Source organism: Danio aesculapii, chromosome 17 (genome assembly GCF_903798145.1).
Source record: "Danio aesculapii chromosome 17, fDanAes4.1, whole genome shotgun sequence".
NCBI classification, from domain to species: Eukaryota; Metazoa; Chordata; class Actinopteri; order Cypriniformes; family Danionidae; genus Danio; species Danio aesculapii.
The window spans coordinates 5,951,488-5,956,372 of NC_079451.1; positions in this window are offsets into that span (position 1 = coordinate 5,951,488).

Here is a 4,885-nt window from a genome sequence, read left to right on the forward strand (position 1 = left end):
GTCTGCCCCAGGGGCCAGCTACTGTCCCTGGGATGCAGTTTGTGCTCTTGAGGGCCCCTTGTCCTCCAGCTGCACGGTCTGTGACCCCAGCGGGCTGCCCCAGGGTCCAGCCACTCTCCCTGGGTGGCAGTTTGGGGTCTTGAGGGCCCCTTGTCCTCCAGCTGAAGGGTCTGTGACCCCTGCGGGCTGCCCCAGGGGCCAGCTACTGTCTCTGGGTGGCAGTTTTGGCTCTTGAGGGCACATTGCCCTCCAGCTGAAGGGTCTCTGACCCCAGCAGGCTACCCCAGGGGCCTGCTACTGTCCCTGGGAAGCAGTTTGGGCTCTTGAGGGCCCCTTGTGCTCCAGCTGAAGGGTCTGTGACCCCAGCAGGTTGCCCCAGGGGCCAGCCACTGTTCCTGGGTGACAATTTGGGCTCTTGAGGGCACTTTGTCCTCCAGCTGAAGGGTCTGTGACCCCAGTGGGCTGTCCCAGGGGCCTGCCACTCTTCCTGGGTTGCAGTTTGGCCTCTTGAGGGCCCCTTGTCCTCCAACTGAAGGGTCTGTGACCCCAGTGGGCTGCCCCAGGGGCCTGCCACTCTCCCTGGCATGCAGTTTGGGCTCTTGAGGGCCCCTTGTCCTCCAGCTTCAGGGTCTGTGACCCCAGCGGGCTGCCCCAGGGTCAGGCCACTCTCCCTGAGTTGCAGTTTGGGCTCTTGAGGGCCGCTTGCCCTCCAGCTGAAGTGTATGTGACCCAAGTGGGCTGCCCCAGGGGCCTGCCACTCTCCCTGGCATGCAGTTTGGGCTCTTGAGGGCCCCTTGTCCTCCAGCTTCAGGGTCTGTGACCCCAGCGGGCTGCCCCAGAGGCCAGCTGCTGTCCCTGGGTGGCAGTTTGGGGTGTTGAGGGCCCCTTGCCTTCCAGCTGCAGGGTCTCTGATCCCAGCAGGCTGCCTAAGGGGCCAGCTACTGTCCCTGGGTGGCAGTTTGGGCTCTTGAGGGGCCCTTGTACTCCAGCTGCAGGGTCTGTGACCCCAGCGGGCTTCCCCTGGGTCCAGCCACTCTCCCTGGGATGCAGTTTGGGCTCTTGAGGGCCCCTTGTCCTTCAGCTGAAGGAAATGTGACCCCAGCAGTCTGCCCCAGGGGCCAGCTACTGTCCCTGGGATGCAGTTTGTGCTCTTGAGGGCCCCTTGTCCTACAGCTGCACGGTCTGTGACCCCAGCGGGCTGCCCCAGGGTCCAGCCACTCTCCCTGGGTGGCAGTTTGGGCTCTTGAGGGCCCCTTGTCCTCCAGCTGAAGGGTCTGTGACCCCTGCGGGCTGCCCCAGGGGCCAGCTACTGTCCCCGGATGGCAGTTTTGGCTCTTGAGGGCACATTGCCCTCCAGCTGAAGGGTCTCTGACCCCAGCAGGCTACCCCAGGGGCCTGCTACTGTCCCTGGGAAGCAGTTTGGGCTCTTGAGGGCCCCTTGTTCTCCAGCTGCAGGGTCTGTGACCCCAGGAGGCTGCCCCAGGGTCCAGCTACTGTCCTTGGGTGGCAGTTTGAGCTCTTGAGGGCCCCTTGTCCTCCAGCTGAAGGGTCTGTGACCCCAGTGGGCTGCCCCAGGGGCCTGCCACTCTCCCTGGGTTGCAGTTTGGGCTCTTGAGGGCCCCTTGTCCTCCAGCTGAAGGGTCTGTGACCCCTAGTGAGCTGCCCCAGGGCCCTGCCACTCTCCCTGGGTTGCAGTTTGGGCTCTTGAGGGCCCCTCTTCCTCCAGCTGCAGGGTCTGTGACCCCAGCAGGCTGCCCCAGGGGCCAGCTACTGTCCCTGGGTGGCAGTTTGGGCTATTAAGGGCCCCTTGTCCTCCAGCTGAAGGCTCTGAGAGCCCAGCGGGCTGCCCCAGAGGCCAGCTGCTGTCCCTGGGTGGCAGTTTGGGCTCTTGAGGGCCCCTTGCCTTCCAGCTGCAGGGTCTCTGACCCCAGCAGGCTGCCTAAGGGGCCAGCTACTGTCCCTGGGTGGCAGTTTGGGCTCTTGAGGGGCCCTTGTGCTCCAGCTGCAGGGTCTGTGACCCGAGCGGGCTTACCCTGGGTCCAGCCACTCTGCCTGGGATGCAGTTTGGGCTCTTGAGGGCCCCTTGTTCTTCAGCTGAAGGGAATGTGACCCCAGCAGTCTGCCCCAGGGGCCAGCTACTGTCCCTGGGATGCAGTTTATGCTCTTGAGGGCCCCTTGTCCTCCAGCTGCACGGTCTGTGACCCCAGCGGGCTGCCCCAGGGTCCAGCCACTCTCCCTGGGTGGCAGTTTGGTGCTCTTGAGGGCCCCTTGTCCTCCAGCTGAAGGGTCTGTGACCCCAGCGGGCTGCCCCAGGGGCCAGCTACTGTCCCTGGGTGGCAGTTTTGGCTCTTGAGGGCCTATTGCCCTCCAGCTGAAGGGTCTCTGACCCCAGCAGGCTGCTCCAGGGGCCAGCTACTGTCCCTGGGTGGCAGTTTGGGCTCTTAAGAGCCTCTTGCCATCTAGCTGCAGGGTCTCTGACCCCAGCAGGTTGCCCCAGGGTCCAGCCACTCTCCCTGGGTGGCAGTTTGCGCTCTTGAGGACAACTTGTCCTCCAGCTGCAGGGTCTGTGACCCCAGCGGGCTTCCCCAGTGTCCAGCCACTGTCCCTGGGTGGCAGTTTGGGCTCTTGAGGGTGCCTTGCCTTCCAGCTGCAAGGTCTGTGACCCCAACAGGCTGCCCCAGGGGCCAGCTACAGTCCCTGGGTGGCAGTTTGGGCTCTTGAGGGTCCCTTGTCCTCCAGCTGAGGGGTCTGTGACCCCAGTGGGCTGCCCCAGGGGCCTGTCACTGTCCCTAGCATGCAGTTTGGGCTCTTGAGGGCCCCTTGCCCTCCAGCTGAAGGGTCTGTGACCCCAGCTAGCTACCCAGGGGGCTACCTCTCTCCCTGGACTTGCTGTCTGGGATCCAGAGGCCCCCTTGCACTCCACATAAGGGGTCCCTGACCCCAGCAAGCTACCCTGGGCCCAACCTCTCTCTCGACTTGCAGTCTGGGCCCCAGAGGGCCCCCTTGCCCTCCACCTAAGGGGTCCCTGACCCCAGCCAGCTACCCAGTGGCCAACCTCTCTCCCTCGACTTGCAGTCTGGGCCCCAGAGGGCCCCTTGCACTCCACATAAGGGGTCCCTGACCCCAGCAAGCTACGCAGGGCCCAACCTCTCCCCCTGGACTTGCAGTCTGGGCCCCAGAGGGCGCCCTTGCCTTCCACCTAAGGGGTCCCTGACCTCAGCAGGTTATCCAGGGGAAAACTTCTCTCCCTGGACTTGCAGTCTGGGCCCCAGAGGGCCCCCTTGCTTTCCTCCGAAGGGGTCCCTGACCCCAGCAAGCTACCCAGGGCCCAATCTCTCTCCCTGGACTTGCAATCTGGGCCTCAGAGGGCCCCCTTGCCCTTCACATAAGGGATCACTGACCCCAGCAAGCTACCCAGGGACCAACCTCTCTCCCTTGTCTTGCGGTCTGGGCCCCAGAGGGCCCCCTTGCGCTCCTCCTAAGGGCTCCCTGACCCCAGCAAGCTACCCAGGGGCCAACCTCTCTTGCTGGACTTGCAATCTGGGCCTGAGAGGGCCCCCTTGCCCTCCACCTAAGGGGTCCCTGACCCCAGCACGATACCCACGGGAAAACCTGTCTCCTTTGAATAGCAGTCTTGGCCCCAGAGGGCCCCTTGCCCTCCCCTTAAGGGGTCCATAACCCCAGCAAGCTACCCTGTGGCCAACCTTTTAAACTAGACTTGCAGTCTTGGCCCCAGAGAGCCTCTTGCATTCCAACTAAGTGGTCCCTGACCCTAGCAAGCTACCCAGAGGCCAACTTCTCTCCCTGGACTTGCAGTCTGGGCCCCAGAGGGCACCCCTTGCCCTCTGCTTAAGGGGTCCCTTACCTCAACAAGCTACCCAGGGCCCAACCTCTCTCCCTGGACCTGCAGTCTGGGCTCCTTATGGCCCCTTGCCCTTCAACTAAGGGTCCCTGACCCAAGCAAGCTACCCAAGGGCCAACCTCTCTCCATGGACTTGCAGTCTGGGCCCCAGGGGGCCCCTTGTGCTTCACCTAAGGGATCCCTGGACCCAGCAAGCTACCCTGGGGCCAACCTCTCTCCCTGGACTTGCAGTCTGGGCCCCAGAGGGCCCTTTGCCCTCCACATAAGGGGTCCCTAACCCCAGCAAGCTACCCAGTGGCCAACCTCTCTCCCTGGAATTGCAGTCTGGGCCCCAGAGGGCCCCTTGGCCTCCACATAAGGGGTCCCTGACCCGAGCAAGCTACCCAGGGGCCAACCTCTTTTCCTGGACTTGCAGTCTGGGCCCCAGAGGGCCCCCTTGCTTTCTTTCGAAGGGATCCCTGACCTCAGCAGGTTACCCAGGGGAAAACTTCTCTCCCTGGACTTGCAGTCTGGGCCACAGGCGACCCCTTGCTCTCCAACTTTGGGGTGCCTGACCCCAGCAAGCTACCCAGGGGCCAACCTCTCTCCATGGACTTGCAGTCTGTGTCCCAGGGGGCCCCTTGCCCTCCACCTAAGGGGTCCCTGACCCCAGCAAGCTACCCAGGGCCCAACCTCTCTCCCCGGACTTGCAGTCTGGGCCCCAGAGGGCACCCCTTGCCCTCTGCCTAAGGGGTCCCTGACCCCAGCAAGCTACCAAGGGCCCAACCTCTCTCCCTGGACTTGCAGTCAGGTCCCAGAGGGCCCCCTTGCTTTCCTCCGAAGAGGTCCCTGACCTCAGCAGGGTAGAGGTCCAATTCAGCTGCCTATGGGAGAAACGACTAGGAATAATAAACGGCAGAAAACGATACAATATACAGACAAAGTAGAATGATATAATAAGAAAATTTCAATTTGCAACACCAAACAGCAAAACGAGCTGTTTTTAACGTCTAAAAATGAATGGAAGTCACTGAGACCGGAAGT